The following is a 20,977-nucleotide window of genomic DNA, read 5'->3' as shown; positions in this document are numbered from 1 at the left end:
TTTTTTTTTTTTTTTTAGTCATGTATTAATTGTACCGACTGCGGTCACTGCTGGGTCACGGGCCATGGTTTGTGACCATCGCGGCTTGATGACAGGAGCACAGAGGTGTTCACAGTTCATCACACACAGCCCCCTGGCTACTAATGCATCCAAAGGGATATAATAATAGACTGGAAGGTCACGGAAATACACACTGGTGTACACACAGATGTAAACATAACATACACACGCACTCTTACTCTGATGAATGAATGCCCGGCAGATTTGGCATTAATTCTCCGCTTCAGCATCACAGGAAATTTTGCTGAGCTGCTTTCTGTGTGTGTGTGTGTCTGTGCAATTAAGTATGGGCAGTAGAATGCCCCTAGTGTCTGCCAGAGGAAATGAGGCAAGTGGGGGAATGATGAAGAGATGGGGCTGCTGGGCAGCAGAGAGGGAACGTTTCACAGATCATGGCAACCCAGAGTCTCTCCCTGTCTCTGTCTTTCTGTCCTGGTCTGAAGCCCATTGATGGAAACTGAAGATCAATCTAGGGACACAGACTGTTTTCAGAGCAGTGTGAGGCGGCGTTGGGAGATTGGCATAGTGCTCCAGTGAGTTCAGGAGAAATTAGGCCCATAAAACATCAGCTCCATCTCAGACACGCTGTATCTGAACCTCCCTTTTCCTGCTCCCTGTCCTCCCCATCTGCCTTTTCACAGTAGGTGCGTTGTCTGGCTGTTGTGACAAGAGCGGCCTTTATGTCAGCGCGTGCAGGTATAAATAAAGCTTGCATTTCCTCAGCCAGCGTGAGCCATGATTGGTAAGACATTTATCTGGAGAAGAATCTGAGGTGGAGACTGAGCAGTCCTTGAAAACCTGGCACACAGCAGCTTCTTTTATGCAACATTCTTTACAAGACTTTTAATTCACAGGAAATTAATGTGTAGAAACCTCTGGATGTTTTACATTAGAGTTTAAGATCTGCAGAACATCATCAGCAGATGTTCGCATAAAAGGAACATTCAAAATTCCATTTCACAATCAACTGATTGGCAAATAGTAAATACCTCTATTACTGTATTTATAATGGCTGAAAAACCTGGTATCACTGATATAATTTTAGTTGCTGAAAATACTAAGCTTCATCACTCAATGTTATGTATTCGTTAAAATAAAAGACAGTTCTGAACTTTGTACAAGGTGAACAACTAGATGCTGGATGTGTGTATGAGAGTGAGAGAGACATAAAGAATTAAAAAGAAAGCATGAGAGAGAGAAAGATAGAGAGAAAGTGTCCACTTCCTTGTAATGCACAAGACCAGCTGCAACAGTTTACCAAACCAACAGCTTGGCTGATTCCTCTAAAATGCTACCAGCCCTTCAACAAGTTTGCGATCGTTTCTCTACTTTTTTCCCCTGTTCTGCTTGTCTTCAGCAACATGCCAGGAGTTAATGTGTGTGTGCGAAGTGATGCTAGAATGAGCTTAAACTGTAGACGACACTGAAGCAGACATTAGTGGTTTTTCCTGATTCCTTAATGTCTCTCGGTTTCAGGTGGAAGGTCAAGTCTGTGTGGGCTTTAACATCAGCTTTGGGACTGAAACAAATCACTGACTGTGAGAAGGTGCAGTGTTTTCATGGGATAAAAATAATGACTTTACTTCTTCAGTTTATTAACTGTTGGGTTTTTAGCATTGGCATCAAAGGGTTAACAATAGTGAACACAAAGGCAGCTGGTATGACCCTGTTCAACTCTACTGTACAGTTTGCACGTACACACACACACACAGGACAAACATAAAAACACACAGAATACCTCTGTCGTCTGGAACGACCGCACCAAGAAAATAAATAACCTATTAATTAGGGAAGGAAAATGTGATTGGCCACTGACTGGTCATGCTTCTGTATGATTTATTGCGCGTGTCACCTTCATCTCAAAGTGACTTCTACACAGTATGGGTGAGACAGGTTAAAATAGAGACTAGCCTATGTTGTTGAGGGACAGATTTTCCAGTGCACACACAGAAAGAGGTGAAATTGTCCATTTGTTCTGTATCTAAACTGCTGAATGCTGACATGTCAATATGTCTTACTGAAAAGAGAAAACACTGAAGTCTGGGTAATTAGAAAAAGTGTGTTAGTCCATGTCTGGACACACACAACCCCCCCCCCCTCTCCCCCCATCCCTCTCTCAGGCCCATATGACCTCAAATGTAAACAAATCCAGTTGTGGTTTGATGAAACTGAGCCACCTGCAGAACTCTTCCACCACGACCTGTCCAGAGCCTCATTAAGAGTACGTATAGATGTGTGTTTGTGTATGTCACATTGGTGTGTCTGTAGTGTGTGCTTTCACACTTGGCCAGAGAGGGAACCCCCCCCCCCCCACAATCATTAGTGTCCTATAGAACAGCAATTGGAGTTGGACAGATTGGGGACTACATCAGCACCACTTCACCTCCATTCACATTGACATGCAGTGATGAGCAAGTGGAGAAATGAAAACATGACAGAGGGAGAGGAACTGTGTCCACATGTGAACTCTTTGTTTTCACAGGACACGTCACAGACTAAAACAAATGTCAGCTCAACAATTCCTGCTCAGTTTATTTTCAGACTTCAATAATTGTTCAAATATAGAAAAACTGCCCAGAGGGGTTTTCTCAATAAGTGTGTGAAGAACTGAAACTGTAGCTACAGCAACTACAGGCAGATGTTACAAAACTAGCTCATCATCATCATCATCGTCCCAAAACACAAGGAAGAGGATACGAGGGCCCCACTTGGAGGTTTGCACCATAGGAAAATGTTAGCGTTCTGTTGCCAAAAACAATTCCCTTCAACTCTGGATAATATGAGGCAATACAGCAACATGGCCCAATGGATGGCTGTGGATGTCACAAAGCCACAAGTTTCCAAAAAGAACCAGCAGCAAACAAACCTCAGGGCTTTTGGATTCAGGGCCCTGACTGACAACCCTTTGGCTGCAAGAGCCTCACCGAAAAGCCACAAATTTAAAGTTTAGCTGTGCATTTATTGGGAACTTTTGCAGCTTATTGGAATGTTGACAGGGTTTCCTTGTGGCGGTAATACCATGAATGGGGTATTGATCTTTTTGACACATGGATAAGAGAAGAAGCAGTCCTTGGCTGAGGGTGATGTTGAATAATAAACTGCAGAGAACAAATGTCTTGGACAGTGAAATATGATCGAAAATGAAAGCGAGGGCTCTGTTTCTCATTGCTGGAGCCTTTTAAATAGGAGCAAACCATTATGTCAAACATGATTCCCACAAATGTCTCTGATATCTCTGACTCCCAGATACTGGCAAACTCGATCATGACAGTCAAAAAAAGTCAATACAAGAACATCACTGCCCATAAAAGGGCAGAAAAATAAGTGAAGACATCAAGTCTCCAGTGTGTGTTTTTTTCTCTGAGGTCACCTGTTATCTTTTTGACTCCATGATAATGGACGTTTTTCACTCTCCTGCCAGAATCCCCAAGATATTGTTTGACTAAGTACACAGCCCTGATTTTGTCTGCTCTTTAGCATCGAGGCTGATGGTGCCTGGTCAAAATCCCACTTTCTTTCTTTGGCTTGTCCTTTAAAAGGATGTAAAATGGGGCTATTTTGAGACTTCCTGGAGATAGCAACCTTGACAGATGACCTTAACAATATCAGCACTGTGACTTCTTAAAACATGCCTCAACAATGAGGTTGCTCACACAGTAGGGCAAAGTAGGGTAAGTGGGAAAATGAAGGCAGTGGATGGGAGCAAACGAAAAGAACTGAGCGCTGGTCGATACAAGAAATAATGTAACTGGCAACTGTAGAATAAATGTAGAAAATACACACAGCTATCTCTGTGACAGACTGTGACATTCCTGGGAGAAGACAGTAAGCGCTCTCAGCTAACATCAGTTAGCATTAGCTAATGCTTTATTAGGTGTGAAATCGTATTTTACAAAAAGTGAAAACAGCAAATGACGTCTTTTCTTAATATTAACCTAAGGCTGTCGAAGTTTTTTTTGTAGTCAGTGGGAGACATCTGAGATACTTGACAATTAAGAACATAAAACATTCTGTAACCGTGCTGCCTAAATCGGATTCCTCTGCTACACTTAACATGCAGCAGCTTTATCAACTCACCAAAAACAATCTTGAAGGTAGAAAAGCAGTAAGCTCCTTGCTAATCGTAGAGATGCAAGATTTAAAAACAATTACAAAACAAAAAAACATTTTCTACCTTAAATCTTAAATCTCATTGTTCATTTTGGAAATTCCAGAGGGGAACAAACTTTGCCCACCCATGATTGAGAGGTTTATTTCGAGATTGAATCATTGTTTGATTCCTTCTCGCTGTATTCACTCAGTGTGAAGCCTAATGTGAGAAAATGATACAGTTTATTTGTGTTAATGGGAAAAGAGACGCCAACGGAATGTGTGGGATTCTTTCATCTTGATGAAAGAAAAAAGTTTGAGAGATCACTTTGGCTTGACACTTATCACACTGCATTAAAGCTAACACTGTTACCCAACCCTCATCCAGATGAGACTACGCAGGGTGCGGCCTGTGACGGAACTGAGAGCTGTTGGTGAGATAGAGCTTAGTGCACAAAGGTTAGATTTGGAAGGCAAACACTCCGAACTATTGTGAGGCTCTGGAAAGTCACGGCCACTTGTCAAACACAATCGGCTTTTATTTACAGAACCAGCGTTGACCCTGCACGTCCTCAGAGTCTTTATGTGATTTATGAAGAGAATGCCAAGGTGAATTATCATGGCAGCTAGTACCCTGACCCCCCAGACAGGCTTGTCTCATCATTTCATGTCCTCTATGATTCACAGGTCTTGCGAAGACATGTGCGGTCTTGGTGCGTCACACATTGTACACTTGATACAAATGAGTAGATTGAATGGTTGCGTGGGGCTGACAGGTCAGGTGTTTCAAGCCTTTTCTCTCTTAGAGAAGTGATGTTATAGGGTGGCGCTCTCCCTTAGTCAGCAAACATACGTTGGATAAGACACTCGTTTTCACGACAAACATAAACAGAGACAGGAATGCAAGGGGTGGCAGAGAGAGAGGGATGAGAGCACTATTCTGCAAATTTATTAAAAAGGGTCATATTTTCATGGGGGACATGTACAGCAATTCATCACCCGACGTCCAAGGGCCCTTATCCTTTTAAGGCCATTGACTCTGAACTTGATATTGACAGAACTATACAGATAAATTATCTGCCCGGCCTACGCTTTATTGATAAGTCATTTGAGCAGATGATCAGTAATAATCATAAGTGAATAAGGGTGGGCCGATAGATCTTCTGCAAGCAGATGCAGTGGCAGCCACAGGGTTGAGCTCCAATAAATAACGCTACCTTTTGGCCCTAAGAGAATTGCCTACACAGCATCAGCAGCTGCTGCAGCATGCCTTTCAAATAATGATATATCACATTCCCCCTCTTCATTTTGATAAACGCTGCAGTTTATCAATACAGGGAAGCAGGAAGAAAAATAATATTGGCTTATTTCTAATGATCTCCTTTTCTTTTCGTGACACATACGGCCCCTGGAGCAAGCAGGGGCTTATGGGAGTAAGATTTAGGGTCTTGACTTGAGGGCATATAGAATGAATCAAAGGTCGTGCCCCGGATACTTTTCATTTCACATATCTCAGTTGACAAAGATGCCTACACAGCACAGGCATATATGGATTTAACATTTATACACTACATAAACCTGCTCAGACATGACCAGTGATTTATATCTAGAATCCACAAAAGGAATTTCACTTTTAAGAAGAGTAGAGTAGAACACCGGCTCTGTACTGGTCTGGTCTAACATGAATCTATCATCCAAACATAGATATCTCTGAGGTGACAGAAAATTTATTTTTAAAACAGAAAGAAAAATCCCAACATACGCACATGATTTTTGTGGTGCAGATGCTAAGTTATAATCAAATGATGATGGGTAACACCATCAGCGTGCACCCACTCCTCTGAGCCGTTCTGATTTAGTAAGGTTTTTATACTGCCACTAGACCGTCAACGGCCTTTTTGTACAGGTAAGATTCTGTGTTTACAGGGGAATGTGAATGTTCGGTCATCACCAGGACGGAGGTGAATGGAGGGGATGTGCCTGAGAAGGAGTAAATAGATCTTAGCATTCATAAGGAACTCTTTGTTAGAGGTTAGCTCTGATGTCTCAGTAGCTTTCATTCATTCACCGAAACACTTAAAAACATTAGAACACTGAACACACCACAACAAGTATACAACTAAACACATACAAGCAACTGAAAATTGCTGTGACATGAATCCATCTTTTATATGTACACACAGAAAGAGACACACACATGAACACACACTATTCGGTCTAATCCAAATACAACTGAAAGGGATATGCAAATGCTATAAATAGCAGCAATAATAATGGTGGTCTAATTGTTCAAATGACTGCTATTAGCTTGCATATTATTTTAAGTGTGATGTGGAGATAAAACACAAAAAGGATTTGTGTGTAACAAATAGACTGTAACTGTGTTTTGTGCTGCCGATGCCTGTGATTTCTTTGGTGGTCAAACAGATTATTTCCACGGTGGAAATACATAAAGAGTGGAGCAGTGAAGGCAGCTGCTACTGCCAAAAGATACTGTCTGAAGATAGGAACTACAAACGGTTTCTTTCACTCTGGTGGTCAGCAAGAACCCATTTTGTATTGCATGAAAAAAAAGTATGGAAACCAAGGGACCTAATGGAGATAATGACTCTTAAATCACAGTGGTAAGTTGTTTTCAAATTCTCTTCTTGCAGCCGCCATTAAGTGCACGAAGACATACATTAATTCCAAATTCTGAACAGTCTGTGAACTGAATATTTAGGTACATTTTATAAAAAAGGAACAAAACTATGTACTCCAGTATTAAAGAAAAAACTCAGTGAAAACTAATAAAGAAGTAGAAGTCTGAGACAGGAAGAAGAAGAAGAAGATCACCAGTTTTCAACATGAGTATGAATGTGAGTGTGAATGATTGAGTTCCTCTATGGCACCGAGGAACTGGGGAACCATCTAGGGTTCACTATCAAAAAGATTGTACAAAACAACTTCATTAAAAGATCATCTGCTAACATGTTTAGGTGTCACGTTTGAATGGGTCACGGCTCACCACTGTATGTCACACAAGAAATGTGAGGTCTGAAAGAGTTTGACCAAACTGATCTTAACAGATATCCAAACCTGACTTAATGAATTTGACATCAAGTGATGTAACTCTGGCTAAATGTTAATATTGTCTGATGACAATCAGTGTTTCAGAATGCAGGTGGTGCCATCTATTATATCTATGAATGGACAGATCAACCATCCTCAGAGGTGTGGTGTGTAGACACTCTGAGTCTGTAATAGAACCCACAACCTTATTCATAACAGCAACACAGGCTGTAAGTGCATATAGCCAGAATATCAAACCAAATAAAATCCAATCCTTTTGTTCACTAATTGAATGTTTTATGAGGGCGCCTCGACTTTTGGTCGTTGTATCTTGTTTGTCTTTCTCTGTTAGACTCTCCCTTTGTTTTCAGGTACAAATAATCTATTCATTCTTGCTTTGTAAAAATAGAACATTAATCTCCAAGTCCACAGGATCAACCCATCACCTCCACAATAAACGTCAGGTGGTCATGATTTATTGGCTAATGACAGCGATTAGACGACAACCACTGTACATACCAGAACATTCTAAAGACAACATGTATTAATGTTCTACTTAACTTAAACTCACAAGCACGTATCTGATTAATCTAAGTCAACAAAATGTACCTTCTCACCAGAACATTTTAAAATGATACAAGTGCATCTTTCAGTTCTTGCTATTGGTCTTTATGACGTGGCCTTGAGGACTCTTCAAAGAAGATATAATAGAGTGGAGATAATGTGGCTGCCCCACTCCCTCGTACAAAGTCTGATATTTTTTACCATCAAAACCAGAGATGAGTTGAAAGTCTTTGATCAATTTTGGGATGGTCTCAGACTTCAAAAGACAACGTTGTAACCATGATGCAATAGCAGTTGTGTGTGATGTAGCTAAGTGTCATAGAACAGGCCATATGAGTGCAGACTGTTTGGCACAAGACACAGCCAAGGTAAATTTTAATATCTAATAGATACCACAAGTCATCCAATGCAATAATGACGATATGATAGGCTACTGGGTTGTGTAAAAACGTCACAGTCAAAACCTGTCGGTCAGGTGATTGTGAATATCTGTTCAGTTGACCTTCGGGCTCATCACAAATGGGTTTATTAGCCGGGCCATATAAGGTGAAAGCTTTTTACAGCCCTATTAGCGTGAAGCGGAGACTATCTCTGTCACTAAGATTGATGATCTCTGGCTTATCGAGCGCTTCCGTTATCAGCAAAAACCTTCAGCAACGGATACTAAGTCCCATTTGCTCACATCAGACATCAGACTCACCAAACCTCCCATGGTCTTGTGTCATCAGCATCATTAGATTGTTCCAACTCTTATCATAATGGACCTTATTGTTGTGAGTAATACTGGTTTTGTTTTATGGATTTAGAACTGTCATTGACATGCTGACTGTTGAAATAATGTGCACAGATAGGATGAGCTGTTGTGGTCTCTGAACCTTGGTTTATAGCTGTCTGTCTGGCTAATCGACGCAAGGATGACTGATGACTTTATTGAAGGGGGGTTGCATGGTCACAGTTTGGATCCGGGACTTTCCATTAGTCATCTAACTGGAGCAATCGGCACGGAACTGTTTGTGAACACTCTTGACCCGCTTTTGTTTTTTATAAGCCAGAATGTGTGCTATTCTTTGCCCACGCCTAAGTCTATTTCAACAACAAAATAACAAAAAGAAAGAAAAAAAAACTGGCAAACTGAATGGGATGATTTGGGAGCCGTTCTTTCATTAAACATGTTCTATTCTGGCCCCTGTGGTTGTAATAGATGACTTAGACAGAGAGTTATTGGACAGAGAAGGAGGGAGGGTGACGGGTGAGCTTGGTGAGAGGAAACTTATCTGTCCTTGGGCTGTGGGACAGAACACAGTGCTGGCTTTATTCAGCTCCTCAGCTCTGTCGTTAAGAAACGATGACACACTCCTCCAGGCCTACATTAATCTTTAACAGTGTGATTTCTAAAATAACACCAATGTTTTCCCTAAGGCACATGGGAAGGGAAGGCCCCAATCAGTCCTGTCCAACTCTGTCGTTTTGTTTTTCTATTTCTTCGCACTATTAACTTAAGGAAGACAGAGAAAAGGGTGATTGTTAGAAAAGTGAAAAAGATGGACATGAAACTAGGCAAAAAAGAAAAACACTCAGAATCATTTGAAGCTGCAGCAGATTTGGTTCAAGATCAGTGGGAGTGAGAAGCCCTTGACCTGACTGTGTGGCTCTCACTCGCCACACATTAGTATTGTTAACAGTTTTATCACAGGGCTGCCCTGGGCAAGATAAAGACCCTGACTGCTGATGTGTCCTAAGTGAGCAGGAGACTAGCTGCAGACCCGGACAGAGACGAGAGTGACAGCCAGCCTGTCTCTGGTTATTGACAGTGGGGAGATAGAAGCTGAAAGAACAACATTTTTAGGGGAATTTTCTGTGTTTTTACAGCAGGCTGGGAAAGAGAACACGCATGGAAGAAATAGGACTGTGCCACTAATGTTGTTTGGGTTTAGAGAGCCAGAAAGGAATCTCTTCTTTCTATATCTATATCTGTTAGGGCTGAGTAAAGTAACTGGGCACTGGTTAGCGGCCATTACATACCACAGTAACACTGCAGCTTGGAGGTTTCCCTTCAGGACAGGGTCATAGATGCACAGACAAAACTTTGAAGACAACACCTTTGTTCTGAAGCGTTCAAAAGTATGCCAAAAACAAAAAATCACAAGCATGTAAAATTCTTTCTTCATATTATTGGACCACTGTTTTTGTCCCACTGTACAGGAATGTGAAAAAAGTTTTTTCAGCCAACCTTGGAAATGCAAATTTGCAAAATTCAAAGGAGGAGACAATCCGTGGCCGACTGTATGTACTGCACAGAGTAGCCTCCAACAAGGCCTTGGAAACAGCACTTTTTTAATCTTTAGAGACTGGTGGTCAAACTAGGAATCATGAGTAAAATCTTGCAGAGTTTTTTTTTTTGAGTGTGTCCTCAGATTGTTTGGTAATATTTTCTTTAAGCTTATGTGTTCACATACAATGTGGTTCAGTCGGACCAACAGGGAAATTAAGTTTAGATATAAACACAGCATGTCTTGTTTAAACATATTTCTGTGTATCTAAGATGGATAAAAATGCTCTGTTTATGACGTGACATTTTAACCATGATGAGCTGTTGGATAGGGCCTTCCTTTTTGTAGCATTCAGCAGCCTCCATGTGCATTTGATTTCTCCTTTTTTCTTATCCCCCTCCTCCTTTTCTTGCTTCTCCTCCGTCCCCTTTTCTCCCCGCTGAGCGCTCCTCAAAGTGTACAGAAGGTCAGGCCAAGGCTAACATGTATCTATAATGTGTTCATCTCAGGCAGCCCCCCTGAGGAGCGGAGTGCTGCACTGGCTCATTGGCACAGTGGACAATGTGGGTGTTATGTGGAGGAGCTGGCTGGTTGTCCACCACAGAAGAGTCAATCTGAGGCCACTGCTGAACTGCAGCTTTAGTGCCTCAATAAAACCCTATTTCACATAGGAATCAGAAACCGCTTGCCTTATTTTTTTTTTATTACTTTTTAAAATAAAAACGACCTAACTTTTCCTTTTTCTTTTCTGCAATATTGACTCAAAGTATTCCTGTCCCTCACACTAAAGCCAGCATATGGACTTGTGTGTTTGCATGAGGGTTTGTGTGTGCGTGTGTGTGTGCCTACATGAGAGAGAAGCCTTTCATAGTGCTGACACTGGGCAGATTGAGACATCAGGCGCCTGCTCACTGTGGTAAATTAGCCATTCTTCTCAGGGGCTAATTGGCAATCTAAATGTTTTGCAGAGAGAGAGAGAAGCTAGGAGGAGCATAGGAAGGTGAAAAAAATGAACCTACAGTGTGCATTCAATAATATCTGACGTGAATGTATTCAGTGTTTGTTAAGATGAAGTGCGGCTAAGTCAAAATGGTTATTGGAGTACGGTAAACAACTTTAATCAAGGGAATCTTGATTGAGATGTATTTATATCCTGAAACCAATGCCGCTTATAATGAGAAAACACTGAAAGCACACTAAATTAGACGCAAATACATTTCCATGCATAATGAGTATACTATAAAAAAGAAAAAAAAAACATTAATTACAGAGCTGCCATCTACATAATTCAGAATAAAATATGAAACAAAAAATGCCACTTTGGCTAATTGACTAATTCATCACAGGAACTCGTTGGTAAACGTCCTTCGCTGCTTTAGGAGTTTGGGCAAAATGTGCAAAATGTCCCAAAACTTTAGATATGAGGCCAAGTGGGAAAAATACAAAGTGAGATGAGATGTCACAACCACCAACTCTCCTGGGATTGATTGGTTTTTATTATACATTAATTTCCATGCAGTGATGCTGCAAATGTTTTACGTCAAGCTACAATCGTTAAAGATCAGAATTTAAGTCTTTTGTAACCACATCTTTGCCACCTACGCGTATTTGGTTCCACATCATCTTCAAAGGCCCTTTACAAGTTAAAAGTGATGTGACTTTGTTCGTTCTGAGAGGACTGTCCTGTGAATGTGGCCAGAGGCTGGCCCGTGCACAGTAGTGGGCGGTACTCCCCGTTGTTGGGGGTGAGACGGAGGTGCTGGGAAAAAGCGCTTGTGCATTCACAGTAAATGAAGCCTTGTGAGTAACCGTGGAGAGAGTTTCTTAACTGATGAGCCCACAGACAACTTCCCAGATAGTCTTTACAGAAAAAGAGCCACAAAGTGCTAAAGACCTTCTGCCATCTTTGAAGGACACCACAGAAAGACTGGACCATGAAAACACACACAAACACCGTGACCTGAGTTTTGTCTCCGTCCTCTTAATTGGCAGCAGCAGATTTTGCCTCTTTTTCTTCTCTGTTCAATATGAATAAATGAGACAAGCTTCTGATCCCAGCTTTTCATCCTATGACTGTTTATTTATCTATTTTAACGACACCCACGTGAACAAAAGAGAGGCAGAATGGCCGCTGACAGCCATGTCGAATATCTCTTTCTGCCAAATCTGCCTGTTTTTTCTCTCGATGCTGTCACTTGATGTCTTTATACAGCGCTGAGAGTTCAGCAGCCTGAAAGGGGTGGAGGGTGAGCCGTGTGAGTGACCCGCACAGGAGGGGAGTATTAAAAGCAGAAAAAGAGAGCATGAGCAAGGGATGGATGACCCAGAAGGCAGAGGAGAAGTTGAAGGAGAGGGGGCACCCCTGCCGGGTCCCAGGCATCTCGGCTGGCAGTCCCCATCTTGGCTTCAGACGGCTTTTGTCAAAGAGGGGAAAAGAGGGTCTCTTCTTCACTTGGGCATGGGACAATAGATGTTTTGTTAGACTCTAGGGGGGAAGTGTTGGTGGATGAGTACGGAGGGATGTTAACGGAAGAATAAAGACGAGGACCCATCTTCACAAGGGGTGGGGGGGGGCTTCAGTGGGCAGCCTTTTGGGACTGGGCAGATGTTGAAACGAGGATGATTTATTAGCCCTAGTGTCCTCGGTGGCACTTGGCCACTATCCCAGATTTTGGAGTGAGAATCAGTCAGGACTGAGGGACATGGGGAACTGTAGGAGGAGGAGGAGATGAAGGGGGGATAAGAACAGCAGCTATGTATCGGAGACATCTTAATACCTTCTATGGGCATGAGGCACTTCTTGCCCTTGGACCGTCATGGTATTTTTGCCCAATTCTTTCACAGCAAAATAACTTGGTTGGGAGGCATCTGCATCACTGAACATGTTCTTGTCATCCAGCATTGCCCTCTCCCCTCCAGCCTCCACAGACAAACCCAAACACACAAACACTGTTTGCTACCCTAACTGCACCCACCACCAAAAACAACACTATCCAATCCCTGCTTATGTAAAATGCCAAATTAGCAAATTAACATTCTCAATAGCTCTCACTCTCCCTTTACAGCCTTGGGAAGGTTCCTCTCTGCCTTGCCAGAAAACAAGCATAAAGAGAGAACGTTCTATTGGTGCATGTGGCTGTTTTCTGTTTGTGTGTGTGCGGGTTTGTGTGTCAACCAGTCGGAGATCCCTTTAGCTTTACTCGTGTACTGCTCTGCATTTGGGAAATGTCACTTGTTTTATGTAACGGTAGCCCACTCTGATACACCAACCATGTAGAGCAAAGGTGTGTGTGTATGCATATTGTATTGTATATGTGTGTATTAGAACTCTGGTTCATTTTGAACCTCACACCAAATGCAATGTTGTAATGTTTTGGATCAGTGTTCCAGTAATGTGATTGGCTGGACTGCAGCTTTCAAAGCTTGGGTTAGTTTTGAACATAGTATCACCCATTACATTATCTTTTAAATCTGATAGTTACCATGCATCCCACTACACTGTGTGGGAAGAACAGTAACATTAACCCAAATGACAACCCTTTAATACTGTGGACACACGTACGACTGACAAATAAGGGTTTTATGGTAAAAAACATTTCTTGATGTTTTGAGCAAATTAAACAGTCCATGTCCAGGATTTTATATTTGAACCAATGGGCTTTAATTACAACCAGAACAGCCACTTGGCATGTTCTGGTGTTGACTTGTGTCCTCTTGATGAGGTATTCTAACAGTCATGTATTTCTCTAGTTATGAATCTTTTTCTAAAATCCACTTACGTTTTCTTGTAAATAGAAGCCAAAAATGTCTTCACACAATCAGACCAACCCTTTTCCCTTTTCTTATTCCTGGTGAATGTGACCCTTTCCATCCCTGCAGCAAGCCTCTCCCTGAGTTTTTTGAAGCAAACTCTTCCACCCACACTCCTCACAAATACACATATTTTCTCTTGGACTTGACCTCCCCGTGTCTCTCGCTGCTTTTAGGTCCTCTCCGTCTTTCGCTCTCCTTCCCTCCCTCCTCCAGGCAACATTTAATCTTGTTTCTTGTTTGTCCACAGCATTTCCCAGCCCTGGGCTGACAAACTGTAGAAGGGTTACTTAAAGTAGCAAGGGGAACTTTGGACAGGTTTCATCAAGGCTTCCCAGGGGGAAGATTGATTGGCAAAGTAATTTACTGCACAGTGTCCCATCTGCAGTCCCGACTCTCCCTGCACTTCTCTTGTTCTATCTATCTGTTCATTCCTCTCCATCTCTGTACAAATCCATACCTGCGGCTCCAGCGTAAAGGTCTCAGCAGGAGTGATAGTGAGTGTAGCTGTTTGTCTCAGACAAGCTGTGTAGTCGTACTGTGACGGTCGGCATATCAGCACACACTACAGCACAGATGAAAGAGACTGATAGTCTGTGAGTAGAAGATGACATTGACCGCTCTCCTGTGTGATTGTGATGTGCGCGTGCACATGCGCGGACAATAGGTGTTTTGACGTGAATGATAGGAAGGCTCATCTATCATTAAGAGAGGGGAGTTGAGTAGGGGTTGTAGCAAAAGGCAAGAGAGAGAGAGAGAGGTTGTGAGGTCAAGTCTCCATCACTCTCACTCTCATCTGCTCTCTCACTCTCAGTCTGGTGGAGAATGACCACTCAGCATTTCCCTCTAGCTCCAACATTAATGCTCTTTCTTACAAACTGTGCCCCCCCCCCTCCCTTCACAGGGCCCCCAGAAAACTTTTTGTTCCATTCATTAGTAAGACAAATACATACAGATGCCTAGGGAAAAAGAGAACAAGAAAAGATGGAGAGAGAAAGAAAGATGTCTAAGCACATGCTTTCTCCAAAAGAATTTTTTGTAAACAAAAAGAACGCTGAGGAGCTGAGGCACGAAGTGACCACATTATTTATTGTAAACATGGATATTTGCGAGATCAACGGGGTATTACTAACAGGATGGTCTCTGATTTGCTTAACTTGTTCGGACATTATTAAAGCAAAGGTCCAGTGTGGTAGGATGTGTACATTACAGTGTATTCTAGTAAAATGAAACCAGTTGTTGATTTTAGAAAGACAACTAGACGGTTTGTGTGACTAACAGAGTTATTTATATGATGAAGAAATGAAAATATCCACCGTTTTTATTACTAGCATCAGTTTCGCCTCGGTGTAAATCTAATTTATTCTCATCAGGCTCCTTGTCTGTACACTACATGCAGGTTAATGATTTCTGCTTTTCAAGGTCCATCAAAATCTTCACATCAGCAAAAAAAGGATTGATATAACATCCATTTTCAAGCTGCGCCAAGACAAAATGAAATTAGTTCTTTCCCATGGAGACATATCTTGATGGGAGGTGAAATGGCTGACTTATACCAGAGGTTAATGACGAGCAAGGAACAATGACCATGTGTATGTGGAGCTGTAATGAATAGAGAGAAGTGGAGAAGATGGGACCGGGGCACAAAGGCTGGAGTGCATATTCCTCCACCCGTACTGACTGCTCCATACAAACTTTTTTTTTAACTTCTCAATAGCCATTTCCCCCCAGTCTCCCAAGAATTATGTAAATGACTGTGGGCTTCCTCCCCAGCGCTTGGCCAACAGAAAGGAGGGTGAAAGATAGAGGACAAAAAGACAGAAGTGGGAGAAATGTTTCTTCTTTTCGTTTTTTTCTCTCTTCCTTACACTGTCTCTGACCAACGTTTTATGTTGGCAGTGTGGGCCGGGGTTCCAGCAGCCATGAGAAAAGATGATGGTGGTTGCTGTGTTGGTGCAGGGGGGAGGGTCATGGCACAATGACATATAGGAAGAACAGAGAAGGCAGGCAGAGAAAGAATGCCGGCCTTGTTGTTGAACGGCTTGACATTGATTAATGAGAGAGAGACAGAGAAAGAAGAGAGAAAATAAGAAAAGAGGGGTGGCATTGGTATAGTACACCAGACAGTGGGGGGGTGGACTCTTGTCGAGGGAAGGGACTCCGGAAGAGCCCCAGGCTCCACCACTGATCAGGAAGAGGGTGGCTGCGGTGTAACGCCGCCCATCAAAATGTGTGTTTGTGTGTATAAGTTAGCCTGAGGGACTGTCTGTCTTCACTCATACACAAAGACACATGTAGACCCGGACAATTCATTGTAGGTCACATCAATCCTCATCCATCAAAAGCTCCTGACCTCCTGCCATCGTCATCATCATCATCATCATCTTCACCATCATCATTAGACGTTGCTTTGGTGTTGGTCAGCAGTAGTGGTCCTCTGCCATGAAACCATTACTCGTGGCCTATGTAGTGTATATAAAGTATATAAAGTCCTGTATATAACTATAAACTTTCTTTTCACTTTTTCCTTTTTTCTCACCTTGCTGTTAACATGTGTTTGGACTTGTACTGCCCCTCATGTTCTATTAAGGAATTGATTAATATTTTTATTTTTATTTTGATAGGAGACAAAAACCAAGGTTTTATAACATAAATGTAAGTGATAACATTTCTAAACGTGTAGTCAGTTTGCACTCACAAGCTGTTTACATTGGTTTCACAGTCGACAATACTCGATAATCTTAAGCAAAGGTTTTGTGTAAAAAAAAAAAAAAGTTGAATCATTCCGTGAGGTTCAGTAACTAATTTCTAATACTGTGTTCCCTGCACAGAACCATTTTTTGACTGCCTTTCTTAGAGTAAGAAACAGATATTCAAAGCTGTTACGCTGTTAAGTATTCCACTCCTTTTTTGTCATGTTGCAAACTTACACTCTCCTAAGTTAAATCCTCTTTGCTGTTGACCTTTTCTCCATCAGAAACTTCTCCGGGATGCCTCCGTCTCCAGCCAAAAGCGATTTCAAAGCCTCTCCTGGATGTCCTCAGGATCTTTGTCTCCACTCTCATCTAAAGGTAAGCACAGTGTGCAACTCCCCTCCCTGCCACCAGCCTCTTCAAAACTCAGCACAATAGCCAGATTTCCTCCCAATTTGCTGTTAGAGAATAGGAGGCTCAGGAACTCTTTTCACTGAAGTTGAATGGTGGGCCTAATTCAAGCTCAATCTTGGGGTTTGGCCGGCCTCTCCAAATCCCTGGCTGTCCAATATTTTGGGGCTCCTGACTTTAGTTAAAGCTAGGGCAGTTACACAGCTGAAGGGCCTAGCCTTATACACATTTGTCACTCTTCTGTAAAACATGCTGGGTTGTTTGAGTACATCTGTGGATGTCGGTTAAGATTTTAAAAATCGAACCTGCCAAGGTTTGGACGACAGAACACAGAAGCTCTTTCTTAGTCATGCTATGCTTCACACACTTGCACTCATTTCCATTTGGGAGCTTCCCACTACAAACCACAAGCCTTTACTCTCAACCATCGCTCACTGGGAAAAGGAACTCAAATCTTTTCCATCACAACCCTACTTGTTTAACCTCAATGTGACCAGTGCCCCTTAAACACACATGCTATATATATGTGTGTGTAGTGAGTGTTTGTGTCTGTTTTTTTATAGACCAGCAGTTCATGCCACTGACCATTTGTTCTACTTGACCTCACTACACTCTGCCCTGGCTCAATTATGCAGGCACACACGTCCATTTTGCATATTTGTACTTTCTCGTAACACTTTCGAGGTCAGTCGTAATCAACCACCCCTGGGTTCTACAAACTGCACCCTCATACACATGCATGCATATTTTCTTTGCTAGAGTTCCTTTATAATGTCCACCTTCAATGCACAAGGACTGCCATTAAAGCAATCAGGAGCTTTCTTAGCTAGGTCAAGAGCAAGATGCTCACATGGGGATTCTGATTTGAATTATGCAAAGGGGAAATACAAGGAAGAAAGGAGGGACATGTGAGCAAGACATTAAAGAAAACAACCAATCCCATTGTAGTGGTCATACACACATGAAATGTTTTACACAAGAAGAAATGGAGGTGGAGGAATTCAATAAAGGAGGGCAATTGACTTCCGATGAGACAAAACGGAGTGAAACAGTAAAGAGTTTAAAAGATTAGTCCTAAGTCGGGGACCCTGACCTTGGGACCTGATGAAGCATTAGAAAGCATGGTGAGGACTGAAATGGTGGGACCACACGCAGTTTGGTGTGGGTGTGTGTGTGTGTGTGTGTGAATATGTGTCTGTGAGATCAGCTTTCCCAGTGTTCCATTCAGTCTCTAGTGGCTCAGGATACTGAGACAAGAGGAGCAACAGAGAGAGAGAGCATAATCTTGAAATACGATTGGATCGTGTGTATGTGTGAGAGCTAGTAAACGAAGAAAAGTAAAATAAGTAGTGAGAGAAAGGCTCGGTAAGTGGAGAGAAACAGTAAACACAGTAACTGTAGAGCTGTTGGCAAGGAAATTGAACAGACAAAGTGTGCCTATTAATTGTGACCTCAAACTCGATCATCAATGTGTGTAGTCATTCACAGGTTTCACAACCTGGTAAAAAAATCATTTTGGAATCAAGATCTGTGAAACAAACAGAAACTAAATTGCTTCCTTGTACAATCAAATTTAAAGGGTTATCAGAAAAAAGACTGAATTCAATCTTTATTTCCAAAAACTGAAAGCATTTGAAAAAACTAAAAAAAAAAAAAATCACAAAAATACAATCCTATAATTGCTTCAGTGTCCACTATGACATTGTACATGTATCCCATTGTGCAAATAGCTAAGCGTCCACTGGCCAAGCCAACCCTGTGGTGAACATAATCATGGCCCTGTCGTCCACAGGTTAAAAGCTCACTGCTGGGACTTCTGGCACTAATGCAGTTCCAAACTATAGGGGTCACATTAGCCGCGGCTCCTTCAGCATGCATTATAGTAGAAAGAACGCCATCTCCTATTGAATGCCACCAGCGGGCTATGATGTGGGCCTACCTGCGATGGTCTAAATGAGTCACTTAATGACAGACATGCCGCAGGGACAGAGTGCTCAGACAAAGAAATACTGATTGGATACTGATTTAGTGGCGTGGTCAGAAGGAAGTGAGTCAGTGTATCATATTAGTCCTGTCACTCGTGTCACTTTTGAAAAAGCAGAGTTCTTGGATTTTAATAGACATTATTACAGATCACACATTTTACCTGTCCGTACTGTATGCACTTTGAACATAATGTCTACAGCTGAGTTTTAAGGATCAGACCAAGGGTAAAATCCTTGTGTATAGAAAAAAAAGAGAAAAATACTTGATCGAAAATAGAGCCTTATGAATGCTGACCCGTAAATATAAAAATAAAGGTTTGATTCTGGGTGGTTGATATCTAGCCAATAGTAAAGCATTCTGTTTGAAAAAGGTACTAGCAAAGCTAGCTACTAGGAAGACTGACAGAATTACAGAAGCCTCAAAAATCCTAAACTGTTATTATTACAGTTTATAAAACTATAAAACTGTTCCAATTTATATAGTGAATACTAAATCATAAGCAAATTAGTAAAACAGACATCTTGTAAATCACAGATTATAAAGATATACAAAATACCCATTTAAATTATTTTGTTTCTCTTCAACAGTTTTTTGAAGAGTGTGTCAAGTGTCATAAAAGGATATCCGTTTTGTAAAGTCTAACTTTGTTTTGACACAAGTCATCCTGTAGGTTAGTTTAGGAAGAAACAGAGCTTCCATGTAGAGGCAGAATTCTATCGCTTTTTTATGGCTTCCCTTTGCAACCATAGCCATAGCCAACTTTATACAGTAGCTGCTTCCATTTCTTACGAACCCTCCAAGGCTAAGCATGCAGTAAACCAAAAACAACATCCTTGAGAATAAAGCCACCTTTCTGCTGTATTCCCAAGAGCCTCAGTAAGGTCGAGTGCACAGCAAATAACTTCAAATCTACCGTAGAGACCATATGGCTGGTAAGTCAGTTGATTAATGAGAAATATGGGCTGATATCAGGGTTAATTGACTGTGTAAACCTATCACTGCATATGGAGATTTTTTACTAAACACTCTTTACAATATGGTGTTTGTTGTCCAACTTAAACTCCCAGACTCCATCTTTGATTTAAATTTAACCCAATGGTCGTTAATATCAGTAAAGAAAGATGATGTAAACTCCCAGAGAACTCTAAGTTACAGTTTGTATCCCAGCAGAGAGTTGTGGGAAGAGAGGAAGAGTGCACCCCAGCAGCGGAGATGAGAGGAGGGTAAGTGAGCCCTGCAGAGGAAGCCAGAGGGTGAGTGGTGATCTGTAAGACAATATCCTGCTACCTTCTCTGACCCCCATGTCGGGCCACTATGTTACCTGGACAAGATGGGAGGTATTAAGTAGCCTGCTATCCTGCTAGGTTGAGTTGCTGGTCCGTTAGCCAGAGAGGAAAGCCAACCCCTTCTCCCATCTTCACTTCAGTGGGAGCGTTTGTTTTGATTTTTCTCCCCTCTTTCTCACAGACAAACCTGAGAGGCCCAGTTTATCTGGGATAGAGTGAGGGGAAATAGGGCGCCTTGCCACTTGAACACTAGAAGTTTAAGCCAGCGATGGTTCACTGCCTCTGTCTGCCAATGTCTTCCTTCCACTGTAATGTGATGCTGACATATATATAACAGCACAAGGTTTGTGACAGTGAGATATGAATAAACAATACATTGCAGTCAAACCAAATCATGGAAGGAAGTTGGCATTGGCTCGAAGATTTGACTTTGCTGATGTGTTTTTCACAGCCAGTGGGATGAGAGACGGATCCAAGCACTCAGTGAACCACTTCCACTGATTTCTACGGGGCATCTCCAGATTTCCGGGAAGAAGTCAACAATACGCACTGGTGCCCACCCACATCTTTCAGCTGGTCAACACGGGGCTGCCGAGAGAACAGGAGGAACAATTTGCTCATTCTCAACCAAGACATGGGGGCTTTGGATAAAGAGAAAAAAAGACACCCAATATCCAAAATCCCTCTCTCAGGGCCATCATGTGAAGAATCCCCCCACCCCCCTTCTTCTCCTCCTGTGCCCACCCTCCCGCTCTCC

The 20,977-nt window shown here is 42.0% G+C and overlaps 1 protein-coding gene across 1 annotated transcript in view; it reads right to left on the bottom strand.

The window, feature by feature from the left end:
* prdm16 (PR domain containing 16) overlaps window positions 1-20,977 on the bottom strand; it is a 167,929-nt gene that overhangs the window by 85,049 nt on the left and 61,903 nt on the right. The gene's annotated exons all lie outside the window — the stretch shown is intronic.

Source organism: Cynoglossus semilaevis, chromosome 10 (genome assembly GCF_000523025.1).
Source record: "Cynoglossus semilaevis isolate Cse_v1.0 chromosome 10, Cse_v1.0, whole genome shotgun sequence".
Lineage (NCBI taxonomy): Eukaryota > Metazoa > Chordata > Actinopteri > Pleuronectiformes > Cynoglossidae > Cynoglossus > Cynoglossus semilaevis.
This window is presented reverse-complemented; position numbering and strand designations above follow the sequence as displayed.